We start from the raw sequence: 18,095 nt of genomic DNA, 5'->3' as shown, positions 1-18,095 counted from the left end.
AACCAGGACAAGTGGTTTCTGGGTTTTCAGTTTGGGTGATGAACAGCTTAGTCATATTCTGTGTTCCTTTAAATAAGTCAGCTTTAAAAAAGCAAACCAACAGGAAATGTTAAACTAGGGACAAAACTGTGGCTAAATGCCTAGAACTGTTCTGTCTCAAGAAGTGCACAGCTGCTATGGGACAGACTGGCACCTGCCTGATCTCAATAGCCACCTAGATCCAGCCCTGCTGATGTCCTTACAGGTGGCTATGGGCTGCACGACATCTCAGGGCCACGCAGGATGTTCACGTGCAGTTGGCAGTTCCTGGCTGAGGTACCTGTTCCTGCAGGAATGCCAGTACGGGTAGCCCCTAGCATCACTCAGCCAGACACCACATCCAACTACTGACGCTGCACACGTTCTGAAATATGTCCATGACTTTTAAGTCTCTCCTTGAATCTGTTTATACTCCTCTATAACATCCTGGAAATAAGTTCCTTAATCTAATTGTGTTGCCCAAAAAAAGTCTTCTCTCTGTTTTAAATGTAATATTTGCTGGTTTAAATTGACTTTTAAAATCACATGAAATTGGGAAGTTCTCTATTATATTTATTGTTTCACAGGCTACTGTTACACCCTCCAATAGAGTCAACAGCTTGAGGTCCCACAGTCTATGTTCAATGTTCCTTAAATAGAAGCAGTACTATGTTCTTATTACTCTTGTTGCCATTCTCTATAACTTATTTTAATTCTTATGTATTATTTTAAAGCAAGAATTTAATACAATATTGAAGATGCCAGGACATCGGAGAAAGAACTGCTGCTTACGCACTTGATCATCTCTGAGTACTAGAATAATCTTGAATAGATCAGTTATCAGCTGGGAAAGGCACACCTGAAAATATTTGAGTTCTTTAGGGGGAAAAACCCCAAACCAACTCCTTTTGGAAGTGCTTTGTTTTCATTATAATGTCAAAATAATCTATCCTTGAGGGTTTTTTTGAACAAAATGTTTTGCATTTGATAAATGCCTATGTTTTTGATTATTATTTTTTTAATGTTTTAAATGGAGGCATTCTTAGAAGTATGCTTTAAAATCCATGAAATAGATTCTTGTGCTTTGAGAAGAAGCCACACTGAGTTCTCAAAAAATCTTAAAAAAATGACTATTTCCTTTCTATACTGAGCTCTGGTGGCAGTCACCAGCAAAACACAACATACTAACAACAATTTTTACCTTGGATACAAGATGCAATGTGTTTCACAAACATAACATACACTCATTCCTGAAGTTCACCAATCTAGCACCAATTTGGCTGTAACAGAGATTTTGGCATTCTCAGGAGGACTATAATTAAAATAAATTAAAGAAATCAAGGAAATGGGTGTGTGCCTCAGCACTGCATAATTCTGTTCTGCAGATGACATTTCTTGTTCTCTGGTTTTCTAACAGCTGATATTTTGAAGAAAAGATTTAAAAATTAATTTAGCTTGTTTCAAAAAAAAAATATGAAGTCCTTTTACCTTTATAGGAAGACTAGTTTTCAGTTAAGCTTGAAAAGATGGTAAAATGCCACCTGCAGCAACCGTTATTAGCAGAGAACCAAACATATCTAGACCTTCCCTATGAGAAGTATTTGATTCCAGCAACATCCTCCTTAGGAGGCCAAAACACCTAAGGCTTTATATTTTTCCAAATATGTTTCCTTGAACATCAGACTAAGGCTAGTTCTTCTTGCCTTGCCACAGAGAGCAGGTGATCTCCATCCACCATTTACAGAATAAACTTTCCTAGGCTGCCACAGTACCATGTTTCACAGCACATGCAATTCTTTGCTACTTGCTCTTTGCCTGTTGTCTTCCTGGGAAACTCTGGTAGCTGTAATGGTCTACAGTAACTGACTGCTTCATTAGGAGCACCCAGGCCATCACGGCAGCAGTTCAGGCATTAGGCTCCAAGCACTTGTCTGAGCAAAGCTTGCACCATCAGAGACATCATAACTAGCTACTATACATTGCTCCCCTTTAGAGTAGCTATGGAGTATGAGAAATGGCACCTTTCCTGCACTAGCTAAAATAACTGGTGAACTCCTTTAAACCCTCAGTTATCTTAATGCCTTCTTTACTCAAGTAGTGTGGCTGTGCTAGGCTTATTTTCAATCAGATCACAGAACAGGTGATTTACATCACCCATGTTAATCAACAGCCTATTGAAATGAAGAATCAGTGATTTACTGTGTTGCTGTGATTGTAGAGGAGCTTTTGTCAGACTATATCCTATAACTGGTGATGAAACAAAACATCTGAATTCTGGTGAATAGGTCAATAGTTTGAGAAGTAATTCATGTCAATTTTCTGTTTCAATCTTACCACTATATTTCACCTTCTGGAAAACTTCGGGCAAAGCAGTTTAGCTATTTCCCAGACTGAAGTAGTTTGCCCTTTTTAAACATTGTTGTACTTCTCTATTACAGAGGCTCTCAAATAAACAACCAACCACCAAAAATTAAAAATGTATTGCCAACACAATTAACTAACCCTCCACAAACTACAGGTTTGAATGTCTGTGAGAGGAGAACAGAACAACTTCCTAAGGTTTAACAACAACCCAAAATGCAGAACAAAGCACCACTCATAGGGTTTAAGGACAACCCAAAATGCTCTATCACTCACCTGACCAGTGAGGGCTCTCAACCTCCAGGACCTTCTCAGGGCACATCCCAACTCAAGTCACCTCAAGGTGAGTTTCCTTGGGCAGCATCCCAACCCCAGGGAGAGTCCTTGACCTCAGCTGCTGCTTCAGGGGACGAGCTCAAAATAGCTCCCCCAGGGGACTCCATTTATACCCAGGCCCAATCTGACCTGTGCTCAATAGCGGCTCCCATTGCCCAAAGGCCCCAATTACCACGGAGCCCTGAGAACAAAGGCAGCCAGGAGCTGCTGCACTCCAGCAGCCAAGAAGCCCTGTTTTCATTGGGCGGGTGCACCTGCCACATTCTCTTTAAGAAGTTTTGTTCCTCGTGTCTGAAGCACAGACTTAGAATTTGTCAGGGAGGCTTTGTGCCATAGATCTTCTTTCTGGTTATTTAAATAAAAAAGTGTTAATTATGATAATTACCATGACATTTGAGCCTTGCTAAAGTACAGGAGACAACTCCCTGTCTGCACTGAACATATGCCAGCTGAGGCCTCTCTCTTAGCTCCACTGCAGATGTGGAAGCCAGGTGAGATGATGGGTGCCTCAGCTCTGTTCTTCTTGGGCCTCCCTCCCACCCCTGGGTCTAGGAACCTAGAGAAGGGAACTCCTGAGGTGCAATTGCAATGGACCTTAAAACAGGAATATCAGGAGTGGGGGGTGTGTGCTAGAGAACAGCATCTCCTGCTCAGAACATGTGCTGAAGGTTGTAGCCTGCTGTTTCCTTCTAGTCTGGCTTCTAAGCAATACCTGGGGCTGTGTATAGAGAAGCTCAGCATCATCTTAAAGAAGAGGGCATCCAAACCGCTAAGGGGAATCATGAAAAGAACAAAGGTGTGTCTCAACGTTTTCTGCAGCCTTGGGTCTTGTTACAAGCAAAATGCAGGTGCAGATTCCTCAGGGACAAGGCACAACACTCAATAAGTGAAAGCTTTGGCTTTAATGAAAGTGGCCCTGGGGCACTGATGCTAATTATAATGGGGGTTGTGATGAGGTGATTTTGGTCTCTTCTCCCAAGTAACAAATGATAGGATGAGAGGAAATGGCCTCAAGTTGTGCCAGGGGAAGTTTAGATTGGATATTAGGAAAAATTTCTTCACAGAAAGGGTTATCAAGCACTGGAACAGGCTGCCCAGGGAAGTGGTGGAGTCACCATCCCTGGAGGTATTTAAAAGCCGTGTAGATGTGGCACTTAGGGACATGGTTTAGTGGTGGCCTTGGCAGTCTTAGGTTTACGGTTGGACTCCATCATCGTAAAGGTCTTTTCCAACCTAAATCATTGTATGATAACTTGTAATAATTTCTTATAACTAGATTTAACTGACCTGTGAAACTCTTCCTGTGTGTTCCTCAGACTTTCATGGGTGAGGCTGATTTAGTCCTGCCTCAGCTTTCAGAATAAACTAGTGCTTGTGGGACTGTCTAGTATGATAATTGTGATCAGTAAAGGAATACTTGAGAAGAAATTTTTTTTTTTGTCAAGAGTTTGGCTTGAATAGACCACAATAAATAAGGTCTGAGACACGTAATGAAGAGCAGGACAAACCAAAATACTGCACAACCACTGGCTGTGGCAAAGTATGAGAAAGCTTTACATCTGGCAAGACTTATCTTTGAAATAGTTGGTTTTCTGACTTGCAATTTTTAAACATAGCTTTTTGTGTACAGCCAAGACTATGCCAGATGTTGCATGAATCCATGGTAAGAGATTTGTTTATTTGTGCTAAAAATTTTCAGACAAGGGACAAAGCATGGTGTGGTGGGTTGACCCTGGCAGGACACCAGGTGCCCCCCAAAGCCACGCTATCACTCCCCTCCTCAGCTGGACAGGGGAGAGAAAATATAACGAAAGGCTTGTGGGTCGAGATAAGGACAGGGAGAGATCACTCACCAATTATTGTCATCGGAAAAACAGACTTGACTTGGGGAAATTAGATTAATTTATTACCAATCACATCAGAGCAGGGTAATGAGAAAATAAAAACTAAATCTTAAAACACCTCCCCCCCCCCCCCCTTCCATCTTCCAGTGAGCAGGCCAGGGGTGCACAAGGAGTGGGGAGGGGGCACAGCCGGGACAGCCGACCCCAACTGACCCCAGGGACGCCCCAGACTGTAGGACGTTGTGCTCAGCAATAAAATCTGGGGAAGGAGGAAAGGGGGACATTGAGAATGATGATGTTTGTCTTCCCAAGTCACCGTCACACGTGATGGATCCCCACTGCCCTGGGGATGGCTGAACACCCGCCTGTGATGGGCAGCGGGGAATGAATTCCTGAGTTTGCTTTGCTTGTGTGCGCAGCTTTTGCTTTACCTGGTAAACTGCCTTTATCTCAACCCACTATTTTTCTTACTTCACCCTTCTGATTTCCTCCCCCATCCCACTGGGGGTGAGTGAGCCAGCAGCTGAGTGGGCTGAGCTGCCCATGGGGTGAAACCACAACACCATGCTATCCCTGACATGGAGATACAGTAATGACAAGGCTGAGGGAGGCTTGGCCAGCCTTAACCAGGGGCCTGTGGCAGGGGAGCATGATGAATGCAGCCCGTCTGGGTGCCCATGTTTGCCTTCCTGATGGCTGTACCTGGCATGGGGCCAGAACCCTTCAGTGTAGTGAACCAGGGTCTGACTAGACTTTGCCCCCGTCTTTTTTGAAAGTAAGACCTTTCAGCACTTATTGAAGGAAATAGACAACAATTATCACAAAGGTTTTACACTTTTTACTTTTCTTACAGGAAAACTAGATGTCTGCAGAGACTAGATGCTAGTAAAAAGGTAGTTCCAACACTCTTATGATGATGATGCCTCCAAAATTTGTATCATCTATATACTAACCTACTCCTAATAGAAATAATTCCTGGCAAAGTTACCCATTAAAACATTACATGAGTTTTCCCTTCAGATGAATTCTTGACAAACTACAGAGTAATGTCTATTCAGCTCAAAACTTCACTTTCCTCTGGTGTCATCCCTCTCATACTTTTGCTTTCTCATTTTACAGTTCTTCCATAATTTTCCATTAATCTATTGCTTTCCCAAATACCTCACATAATAATGTATATTTTCTGATCTATTATTTCCAAAAAATGTCCACCTGAAATAAATGAAAACTTTTTTTTTTTGGTTGTTGAAGAAAGGTATTAAGCCAGTGCAGCAAAATATGTTTTTGATAAAGACTCATGCACACACACAAACATGTATAAATACCATGAACTTGTTTTAGTAGAATCACACCAAACCTATATGTCAGGTTTTGAAATGTGAACTTTGCAAAAGAAATGCAGTATGCTTTCAAACTGATGTTTTCCAAGAAGTTTCAGATAATTGACACAAAAGCTTCATCAAAAGATTACTGACAAGGTCTGCCACTTTCCCTTACGCTATTGGTATGATTTCTTGCTGTCAGTCACAAGGTGTTACACTAAACTTGATATTAAAAGCATTTTTATTACAGCACTGACAAGCAAAAATCTTTTCAAAGGGAACTTTAAATGGTAGTTTAGTAGAGGATTTTGCCCATGTCCATAAGTATACAAATACTACCTCAGTGTGAGAAGAGCTATCAAATAATACCTGTCCAGTGCTCCTGAAGATAGAAGGAAATGAGATCACTTCTATGAGGTTGCTGATACCATTTCTATTATAGCCTGGTTCCCAGTGTCTCTGGAACCTCACGTCTCTGGTTCCAGCTTTTGGCTGGTGAAATGCTGGAGAACAGAAAGACATATTTCAGTATTTTAAAACAATTTTTACTCAGGAATGACTGGCAATTCATGGACAAAGGTCACTGTAAATCTGTGTTTATACTGGCCACTGAAGTTGTGTCCTGGGTAACTGGGTGCAAACCTCATACTTCAGGTACAAATAGGCAGTTGGAAGCCTAAGTCAAATGCAGGTGTTTTCTGGATTTAGAAATATCTGCCCTGTCTGAGGGTGGTCTTTGGGACAGTCAGTCTCAGTAGACCACAGAGATCACAGTGAGTCACATGAATCACAAACCTCATGCTCACCTAGACTAGGCTCAATTGTTTATTTATTCAAGTCACTACAAATTTCATCAGCCTCTTCCATGGATCAGGGTTAAGCTCTCCATATTTTTCAACTCTGATGTAGTGCACTACTGCTGCTGCAGGTTTCCTATTGAGTTTCATGGGGAAAGGGCAAAAGACTGACTCTTGCTAAGTCAAACAAACAACACAGTGTGGCTGTAAAACTGTTTAATAGTCTAACAATAGAAATAAGTGATCTGTCTTATTTGAAAACAGTATGCAACTTTGCAAGCATTTCTTCTGTACTTCACTGGCGACATTATCTATAACTGTGAAATTACGTTTTTCATGACCCTGTTTCAGCCAAACTGATTACTGAAGACAAACATGCACATGGGAATAAAGCTATTCCTATCTTATAATATATATAAAACCAGAAACATGCTTACATGTATACTTTCTTCACAACTGTCAAGGTTTATTCCTCGTGTTGCCACAGTCCACAACTTTTACACACTGTTAAATTTTCACAACAAACCCCTCCAACCTCATTTCAAACCCAGAATAGCTTTGGGTCATGTTAAACTATGGAGTGAAAAATGAGACATGGTTTGTATTCCATTTACTAGAGAGGAACTGAATGCGTGATTGAGAAATGGTTGTCATATGTTAAAACATAATGCAGCACGTGAATGATATCTTGTAATTCCAGTACCCACATGACAAGCAAATAAACCTCTGTGTGGACTCAGCAGTAATATTTGATTGATTTTTGTAGCTATTTTATATCTCATACATCCATGATCATACAACTCAATTACGACCATCCAAATCCTGAATAAAGAGGTGAAATCTCAAGGCTTGACATATCTGATCTTCTATACAGTGGATATAGGCTTCCACATTTACACCATTCTGAAGGATCCTTCATGTAAAATTTGAGTCAGAGAAATGACCCAACAATAATTTCTGCAATAATTATCTTTTTCACCTCTCGAGTCTGTCTGAACAGCTGGATCCAATACTGAAGGCATCTCAGGTTGTTCCAGTGTGAGACCCATATACACATTGGACCAGTCAAACAGGAGAAGAGCATCTGATGTGGGGAGGCATTATCTCCTCCTTCTGGGTTTCCTGCTCCCTTTGCTATTTCAGCTAATCTGATTTGTATTCTGTTATGTTGATTTTATTAAATTTAATCCAGTCTGCAAATTATTTAATTACAGAGATTTGATACTACAAACTTCCTCTTTAACTTCGACCTAATCAGTCTGTTATTCTCATTTTCATTTTGGCATGCAATCCACTGCAAGTCTGAATTAAACTTCTCTTAGCCTAATTATGCCACAGATCTGCAATTTCCTTTGTTGCTTGCTGTGCATTTACCAGTCTCCTGGTTCTGTTTCATCAGCAAATCTAGCAGGTTTATGGATAGTCTCTTGGTGTAGGTCATTTATATACATTAAAAAAAGAGAAGGTTCCAACAGTGACCTCTGGGACTTGCAATCAACATTTGCTGGCTACTTGCTATATATTATTTTATAAGTACTTTCTAAAGCCTGTTTAAAGTATTCAGCATATGTCCTGAAATATTTCTGACTTTGCCAAGTAAAAAATCTGAAATTGCTTTCCATGCAATTCCTTCATGAATTCTTTGTAATCTGTCCTATGTGGTCTCTTGTCCTATGTGTCACTTGAAGACAATGATGAGTGTCACCATTTGCAGAGTGACTGATTCACTGAGAAAACTGGAATGGATTCTATGCAAAATAGGATTTTTGGTCATGTTTAACACTATTTATTCTGAACTTTTCTGTAGTAATACTTTCTGGCCTTGATCATCTGTCCTGAACCTGACTAAAATAATATGAGGTGCTTGGTTATTGAAGTCACTGAGGAATCAGATTCTGATACTGATGCTTGTATAGAAATAGTTACAAACACTGTCTCCCAAAAACCCGAATGAAAACTCAGTGGTTAGGAACACCTAAAATTTTGTAGCAATCCAGTGAATTACAGATTTTCAGAGGTTGCAAAAACCAGAGAATTGCCAGAGAATTCTCTTCTTACTGTAAAGTGGACAGGGAGGACCTGTCCAAAGTACTTTAAAACTCATCAGAAATATTTGGCAGGAAACCCATCAAATCTGGTACTTTACCTCAGGCAGCTTTTTTTCCCCATGAACACATGCTTTTGGCAAAAAATAAAACAGGACTCAAACAAAAAACTATATCTGTAAAATGACAAACTGTCACCACAGTATAGATGTTGAAGAACTTGGTATATTTTGCATGAACTTGGTGTATTTTTCAGGAAAACATGGCAAAATGCCTAAGACTCTGTCTTTTATGCAGAGCATCTCCTAGCAAAGCTACAGGAAGGTAACTTGATTGCAAACCATTGAAAATACTGAAATTTGTGTTGTCCTTCTGCAGTTGCACTGCTGTGTGCTCTTCTTTCCAACATTAATTACCTGTAATTCCTAGAACTCAGCCTAGTCACATAGTGGAAGGAGAGAGGGAGGAAAAAGGAGACATGGCTGTCTTTGCTCCGAACAGCTGATGAGCAACAACCAAGGAGCGAGGGACAGCAGAGGAGTGCGGCTGGTGTCAGAGGTGGTGACCCCCGCTCTCCCACTGCAGCGTGTTGTGTGGGCTTTACAGGAGCAATGTGATGAGTACACTAGGGCTTTTGGGAACTGCTGGGGTTTTAGCTAGCCTGGCTGTGATCCTGAATTAAAGGCAGTAGGGACAGATGGGGAAAGAGATGAGGTTCTTGCAAAAAAACATTCTGAAGAGAAAAAGCTCTGATCTATGATCCTGCAAGTGTATGATAAGGAAAGGTCTCCTTTCTCCTGGGGCATTGTTGACCCCAATTGAACCAACTTAATCTTCATTGGAAATGCTGGTGAAAAACACAATGTTATCATACTGTAGGTTTTGGGAATACTAAAGCCATCAGAGGAAGGAGATGGTGCTCTGCAAATGAAGTGGGTTATGAAACAGTAGATCTTGCAGACTTTGGTGTGTAACGTACCGTTTTGAATTCCCCTAGTACCAAAAGACAACAGGGATCTGGATATTTTGCCATGCTTTAAATTTTTTGGGGGTGGAGGGTCTATGCATGATAGTCTAACTTTCATGTAGTAGGTGTTACAATAAATAATGGAACAGGCAGACACAAGGATGAACAGGATATAAAGCAGTGGAGGCAGCAAAGCATCCTGTAGAGAGAAACTGTCTCACAAATCTACTGAAGTTTTGGGAAAGAGCCCACACCTGAGAAAAAGGGGGTCCGCTTGGTGCTAAGTTTCAAAGTTCTTCTGAAAGTCCAAACAGGAGGAACTTCATGAAAAACTAATTAATGTCCTTGAGTGACTGGAGGTTGGCTGATAGGAAACCATAGCCCAAGAATGGAAAAAAAAATTGGACTATATGCCATTTTACTTGTTTGACAATCTGTAATTTGCATTTGGATCATTGTGTGAATTCTAATATTTAGATGAAAGAACTTCACAAATTCCTGTGAAACAAAGTAGTTGCTGAAACATTCATGAGTGCCTGTTAAAATTAAGGCTGTGGTCTGCAGAAAGTGTACATTCTCACAAACTGAAACCTTTTAAAAACCCAGGTGACTCACAGAAGAAATTCTAGTGTGTGACTGCCGCCTTGTGTGATTCCTGATCAGTCACAAAGTAGATTTACTCAGAGGCTACTGACCGTTTGCAGGTATTCTTGCCACTCCCTGTGAGAATGGCCTTGCAGCAAACCTGGCATCTGGGGCTAGTGCCATGTCACCAGAACTCCTGTACAGTTGCTTAGGTGACTTGCTGTTGACTTACCATCTACTTAAAACACATTAATCCCTAAATACATAATTTGATTTTCACTACTCCTTTCAAAGTCTGTCTTCAACTCAGTTTCTTTCAGTTGAGACATGAAGGGCAAATCTCCTCAGTTCATGTAATTCTGTGTCTCCTTCAAGATTCTGTAAAAGTCAGCAGTAATAAATAATGAAACTATGGCATAGAAGTGTGCAAACTGATCCCTAGATGTTACTTCAAAGCCAAGCTATGTCACGTTCTATTAGGTTGCTGCCAGAGTCTTCACATACTCCTACAGTGCCCTTTTAATCTTAAAATCTGAATAAAGCACTCTGTAGACCTTTTTTCCTAGCTCATATTTAATGTAGGAAAAAAGCCCCATGCACTAACCCTACTGCACACCAGTGTGCCCTATCAGCAGTCAGAAATATGAAGAAAGAGCAGAGCTGTGTAATGCAAAGGCCTTTCATTTCAGTAGATCATTCAGTTCAGCAGCTGATCGGGGCCTCTCCCTCCTCTCCCTGGAAAATTTTATCCCAACATTTTAAAACAGACATTTTCATATGATCAAAAGCAGATATTCTGGACCTTAGATCATGTTTCAGTATCCACATCTGTAAAAGTCTCCCATATAGTACCTGCTTTTTACCAAAAGAGGTCAGAATTGTAATTAGTCATATGACAACTCTGCAAACTGTGACATAGAGCCATCCTCATTAGATTATTACAGTTGATGAATTTGAAATGCTCTTCTTTCTCACCATTCTGGCCATAAATTTGTGTTTTCCTCATTTTTGAAAACTGAATGTTCTACTTTATTTAATGTTTAAGTTTCTTCTGAAGACTTTCCCACCTTTTCTTCCTTGTATATTTGAAATCCTAATAGATCTCTTTACTCTTAAAGGAACTTGATGCTTTCTTGTCCAGACTCTTTTCCAAACCTGATCTTGCAATAACCTCTGGTGTGGGGCTTAATTTGATGTAGTTGGATTAGCTCTACCAACAAGCTGAAAAACAAAACAAAACAAATCCCTTCACTTATCTGTTTCATGTTGTTTACTTACACAGTTTCTAAAAGATATCTTTCTAATGCAACCTTCAGTCCTCTACCTAGTTTCAATTAGCTACACTTTCACCTCTAGCATTTTCTTACCTTATACACAGGTAGCCCACACATGAGATCAAGACTCATTTCAACATGAGGCATCTCTTCAGGTGCCTACTTGATACTGCAGCAGGACCACCCATGAGACTGCTAGGCATGCTCTGTCCCACCATCCAGATCACTAATGAAGAAGTTTAACAGCATTGGCCACAGGACCCTGAAGATCACAACTTATAAATATATGTCACCTGGACATCGTTCTGCTAATCTGCTAAAACCAGGGCTCAGCAAATTTTCCACACATGCTGCAGTTCACCCATCAAATCTATTTCTTGCCAATTTAGTCTGCTAGTTAATTTTACTCCTACAAATAGATACAAATTTGCATAACAATTTCAGGGTAACAAGCAGAGTATAAATATCTCTCTGAGAAACTGTTAGGTAACAACTCAACAGTGATTAATTAAAGACCTGGTTACTTGTTCTATTGAGTAATCCAGGCTGATAAAAACGCTTCCCACTGGGTAATGTTATATTCAGAGTATCGTTAAATATTAGTACTAGCTTCAACTGTAATTTTCACAAAGAATTTCCTGTATTGCTTTGAAAGTACATACAATTAAACTAATAGAAAATGAGGTAGTTTTAACAGGATTATGGAGTGCACCAAGTCTGGATTATCAGTTTTATTTACATAAAGCACAGCACCCTGCACTGATTTTATTTATGTATTTACAGTTAACAGAATGGAGTGAAAAATAAAAATAAGATTCCTTGATTTATTCTGACTAGACTTCACTTCAATGACATTCCCAGTGAAGAATTAATTTTGCATGAGCTTTTGTTGTTCCTCTGACCAGTGCTGTGAGAACAAGTCGTGACTGTCTCAGAGGTGTATTGTTTATTCTATAATATCTTGTGTCAGATTAATTGCAGTTAGGCAGCTATTCAGAAATTCAGTGCAGAACAGATTGACAACAGGGTGGGGAGAATGTTTATTGACATATTTCCGCAGTGTATCTTCATGAACACTGCAAATGTGAAAACTTTCAATAGTGCAATAGCTTCTTATATTTACCTACAAGCCAGTCAGAGGAGGGTTGCATTAACTTTAGTGGAACAATATTAAATATAGAGATGAAATTCTGTACCTCCTAGAAGGGATGGCATGCAGCCACGTGGGTCCATGTCAACAGCTCAGGGAAGGAAAGTGCAAAATGCTCAGAGGCTGTCAGCTTAGCTCACACAAATTTTTATATGTTATTTGTCTGTGATTTTAATACCAAGCATTATTAAGCACTGGAACCAACTTGGAGAGAAGGGCTGGATTCTTCATTTTCTGATGTCTTTGAATTAGAAAAAAATTATGTTTAACCAAGAATATCTTTCAGAAATACAAACACAGGAGCAACAAAGTTAAATTTGAAGAACCTACATAATGCTAAAGTATAAACAAGATATACTGTAATGGCTGTAATTTGCACTCAGTTAATTACCTTCTCAAGTATTATGGTAGTGCTGTTCATGGCTACATGAGTTTTTCACTTAAAGTAACCATTCAGAACTTTTCTGTATGATAAATGCAGTATGTTAGTCACTGAATGCTGTAAATGTGCAAAAACTACCAAGCAAATTTATTACAGTGAATTAAGAATGTAACTTGAAGCAACGTGGTGGTGTGGGAAATGCAGCAGGTTTGTAGGTGCCGTGTTAGAGCACAAATACAGTCCAGACGTGGCCCCTAAGGCACACTGCATTATGCCAGCAGCTTTGGGCTTTGCTCTAAGTGCAAGGGAAAGAAGGAGGCAGCATCAGTAAAAGCAGCTGCAATTTCCATCCACTGCAGAACAGAAAAATGTGACTTTGGGAAGGGGTTGATAGTTGCTAAAAAAGGGGTGCTGCTCTGGCAATCCCAGGCAGGATCTCTAGTGGGAGCGTGGTCACTGCTGGGAGATGCTGCGGGGCAGCACGAAGGTGTTTGTTTACTGCACTGGGGACTTCCACCCTTACAGACACTGTAAATTAGTTCTCCACTTCAGTCTTAGCTGAACTTGGATTTGGGTACGCACTTTCAGCTATTTACAACATTTCCATAGTTCTGATATCAGAAGCTCCTAAGAACATTAAGACCTATTTAACTGGGGACTATTGGTAAAGAATTTTAGGAAAACAGATACAAAGGAATCTTTCAGGGAATTAGAAATTAGACCCCACCTGTAGTACCGTGTCCAGCTCTAGGGTCCCCAACACAAGAAAGACATGTTCCTGTTAGAGCAAGCCCAGAGGAGGGTCATGAAGGTGGTCCAAGGGCTGGAACACCTCTCCTGTGAAGAAGAGAGAGCTGGGGTTGTTCAGCTTAGAGAAGAGAAGGCTCTGGGGAGACTTTATTGCAGCCTTTCAATGTATAAAGAGGACTTATAAGAACAACAAGGGCCTGTAGTGACAGGGCAAGGGGTAATGGTTTTAAACTAGAAGAGGGTAGGTTTAGATTAGATCCAAGGAAGAAATTCTTTACCATGAGGGTGGTGAGACGCTGGCACAGGTTGCCCAGAGAAGCTGTGAATGTCCCATCACTGGAAGGGTTCAAGGCCAGGCTGGACGGGGCTTTTTGCAACCGGGGCTAGTGGAAGGTGGCCCTGCCTGTGGCAGGGGGTGGGACTGGATGATCTTTAAGGTCCCTTCCAACCCAAACCGTTCTATGACTCTATAAAACAAAAAGAAATCGTCTTGAAAAGTGAGATGTAAATATAAGGCACACAATTATTTCACTTTTTCTGCACCTGTCTTCAAATTACAGAGTTTGATGCTTAGAAGTTTGGTAGCATAATCTCATCACATTTCCACTTTATGGTTTGTTTGATGTGGAGTGGCTTCAGAGAGAATGGCAAAACCAGGGATTTTATTTCCTGTGGGATAGTTTTAGAACAGGGCTCTCCAAGCAGGAAAGCCTCTGCTTAAAAGAAGCTCCCACGGGAAGGAGGGCAGCTCTCACTGGTAACTTTCTGCACAACTTTTACCAGTGATGAAGCCAACCTTGGACCCAGCCAGCTGGACTAGAAGGGGGAGTGCTCAAGGGGCTGTCACACCGGCAGCTCCAGCAGGTTTTGCTTACTTGCTCCAAGGATCAGGGAATGAATGGGAAGCAGTCTCTGATTTCATCTGGATAGTTCATCTTCAGGTGGTTGGGTCTTGGTTTTTGCCCTAAACTTTTTCCTACTGTGAACTAGGAGGCAGGGAAGTTGGGAAGATACTTTTTGGTGTGATGCCTGTGCCACAGAACATGTGTTTGCAGAGTGACACAAGCTAAGTTGCTATTGAGGACACTGTTCTGCTGCTCCTGTACTTTAGAAGAGATCAGATTGAACATTTCAGTAATTTATCAGAAAATTTCACCAAATAATTTTTGAAAATGACTGGAAAACCTACAAAGCATTTTTCATGATGCTCTAATACAAGTGTTGAACCGCCACAGCTCATCTGTCATATGCCCAGGGACACCTTCTGTGTCACTGGAGAGGTTAATTATCAGAAAACTGTTAATTCTCATTATTTTTGTGAGTTTCTTAGACTTTAATTAGTAACTACTCCACCACAATGTAAAGCTTTAAACAAACATTGCAAAGGGCTCTGGATGCCAGGATGCAAAGATGAACCTGTGTGGAAAAGAGACAATTTTAGTGGATATCATGGAGTGCTGCAGCACCATGAGTGCATGAAGAGGTTGCTTAGGAATCAAATACTTGCAGCTATTTCTGACACAAAACCAAGAGCATAAAATGAAGCTGGTAGGAGCTACGCACTGGAACAAATGAGTAATGGGAACAGTCAGTTATTCCAGTTCTGGTGTACTCGAGTCAAGCCTGCCTGCCGGGATGTTCTGTAATCTGGCATTTAATCTGGGCAGACCAGGTAATTTCTCCCTGTCTGACAAGAAAGCAGTGTGCTGCGGTCCCTCACAGTCAGCTCTGCTGCGCCTCAGCAGTATGGGTGCCTGTACCTGTGTGACAAGCCACATAGTCCCTGGCAGTGTTCTGTGGCCGTGCCTGTACAGACAGTGGTCAGGATGCCTTGCCCAGCACGAGTGCCTCCTTCCAACTTCTAACTCCTGGGCAGGAGCCACTGGAGAAATGGGTGTGCTGGCAGCCAGTTTCTTGCTGTGTGATTTGTACACAACTCAGCGCCACATACCTGCAATGTTTTGTGTCATCTCCCTTCCGGAAGTTTCAAGATCTCTTATGGGAAATCCCATCTAAGCTTCGGCATGCCAGAACTGGACCAGAGAACAGTTTATCTCCATCTGACCCTTTAATTTTGCAGTTAACTGAAGACAGACTGCTACAGATCGGATTTTGGAGTGTTAGCGGTGCCTACTGTGGTCTTCCTAAGTAAAGATCACTGCCTGCTTTCCCCTTTATACATACATTCCCACTCCTTAGGTTGGAGAAGATTTCCGTTTCAATCAAGTGGCTTTTCTTAAAAAAAAATCTTAATATTCTTATTCTCTTTGATAAAGAAACAGCTGTTGTCTTTTGCTGTGTGAGTCCTGAATATTTTGATTTGCTTCCACACATATGTAGATTGTTCTATACAGCTATGCAATTATTTTTCAGTGTCCTTGACAGATGGAATGTGACTGTTTAAATTGTATCCTGTGTATATACTTGTTCATCATTCTTTATTCTTATTTTAACAATCTGAAAGTCTGCTGGAAATTATTCTACTTCTCATTTGTCCTAATTGCTGAGCTCAGTAATTGTGATGGGAACTCCTGGAGACTGTCTTGTATGCTACACCCTGGTGGGAATGGGAGACAGTGACGAATAGAGGTGTGCCCTTTCAGAATACTTTCATTATTTTCATTATTTTCCTTCTTTTCCTGGTCATTGTTGAATCTTTAGAAATGCTCAGAAGACCAATAATGCCAAGTTTTAATGGATTTTAATACTGGTTGAGGCATGGGTCTACAGAATAGGAAATCAATACATGTCTGGGTGTATTTCAAGCATGCAATTTCTCCTGTCTCAAAAACCCTGAATCCTTCTCTTATTTGCATATATGGAGTAGTCATTTTGTAATTGTATCTTGATGGTCTTTTAATTATCTAGGCCTGTAGAAAACTATAGCAATGGTTCTTATTCCTCCTACTCCCTTCCTTGAATTGTTTCCATATATGTGGGAAAAAAAATCTCTAAAGAACAGACATTCCTATTCTGTAAAACGTCATATAATATAAAGGGAAATGCTACCGAAGCAAAGCCGCAGGAGCTATCTGACTCTTGCTACTCCTTTGCAACACTCAACAGTTACCCATTCTTATCTTTAGGGAACAGACACTGGGTCGGCTGAATCCCACTGCACTGGTCGGTGGACTCTTACTTCTGAACAAGGGGTGTTCAGTATGTCTTTACACACAGGGAAATTTTGTGTTTGCATTCAGTGGTATCACATTTTACAAGATGTCACACTACGTGTGCGTAGCAAGACTGATAAAAGAACTTTAACATATTACACTTAAGAGCACACAGATGTAGTATCATATCATAGAATCACAGAATGGTTTACAACGGCGGTCAGTCAGCGTTCCACCAACTGAGAATTCACTCTCTCATAGTATACGGCTGATTTCATTAAAAACCCAGACATTTTATCCACTCTTTGTGGTCAGTTGTACCATGATTTGAAAATTTTCGAGGCATAAATAATATTTTATTTGGAAACAACATTGCTCAAGCTGTTACAAAATATATCTCTTGTAACCGCACTGGAAATATTTCATGTCTTTCTGTGTGCTTGAGCATCCTTCAATGCCACAACACGTCTACACTCTGTCCCACAAACAGAAGATACAAATTAGGCATGATCATTTCTTTTAAAAGTGGCAAACAGTAACATCTGTTTAAAAAGAACCTCCTTTCCTGGCGACAGAAATTTAAACAAGATTGACAAAGCAAATTAAGTACTAAAAGTCCACTAATTACTGTGGCTGCAGGGCAGAGGGATGTTTGGTCTCCCAGCAGCACTTGCAGCCTGTGATGTCCCACGGGGCTGTGGTGTGACAGAGGCTACGGATTCATGTTAAGTGGCCAGCGGAGGCTGTGACAAATTAATTTCCAGTGCTGCAGCTGTCCTGGTGTTTTAATGTTAAATTGAGCTACAATCAAACTTCAGAAAGGAAATACAAGGGTCAGGTCCTAAGGGGTCAGGAGGCTTGTGACCAGATGCAGCAGCCCCAGCAGATATCCTCAGGATCAGCACTGGGAACATTCAGAGGATGGCGGTGCAGTGGTGCTAAGGCACTGCATACTTCTGGAAACAGATGAGCTAATACAATATTCTGAATAGTTGAGAAGGCTGTGGCAAATTCATTTTCAGTGCACAGACACTGCATGGATGGGCAGCATCATAGACACTTGAGGAAATCTCCTCAGGACTCGAGAAGGACCAGCAAAGCACGTCTCAGTGTTGCCCAGGGCTGGGGGCTGCACCGTATCCAAGCTGTCA

The 18,095-nt window shown here is 40.9% G+C and overlaps 1 long non-coding RNA gene across 1 annotated transcript in view; it reads left to right on the top strand.

Moving 5' to 3' along the window:
- Window positions 1-2,662, top strand: part of LOC141922120 (uncharacterized) — a 35,404-nt gene extending 32,742 nt beyond the window's left edge. Inside the window, exon 4 of the long non-coding RNA XR_012622891.1 lies at window positions 753-2,662. This is a non-coding gene — a long non-coding RNA (uncharacterized LOC141922120). The remainder of the gene's footprint in view (window positions 1-752) is intronic.
- Window positions 2,663-18,095: the final 15,433 nt, after the last annotated feature.

The sequence above is a fragment of the Strix aluco genome, chromosome 4 (genome assembly GCF_031877795.1).
Source record: "Strix aluco isolate bStrAlu1 chromosome 4, bStrAlu1.hap1, whole genome shotgun sequence".
In the NCBI taxonomy this organism is placed as follows: Eukaryota; Metazoa; Chordata; class Aves; order Strigiformes; family Strigidae; genus Strix; species Strix aluco.
This window is presented reverse-complemented; position numbering and strand designations above follow the sequence as displayed.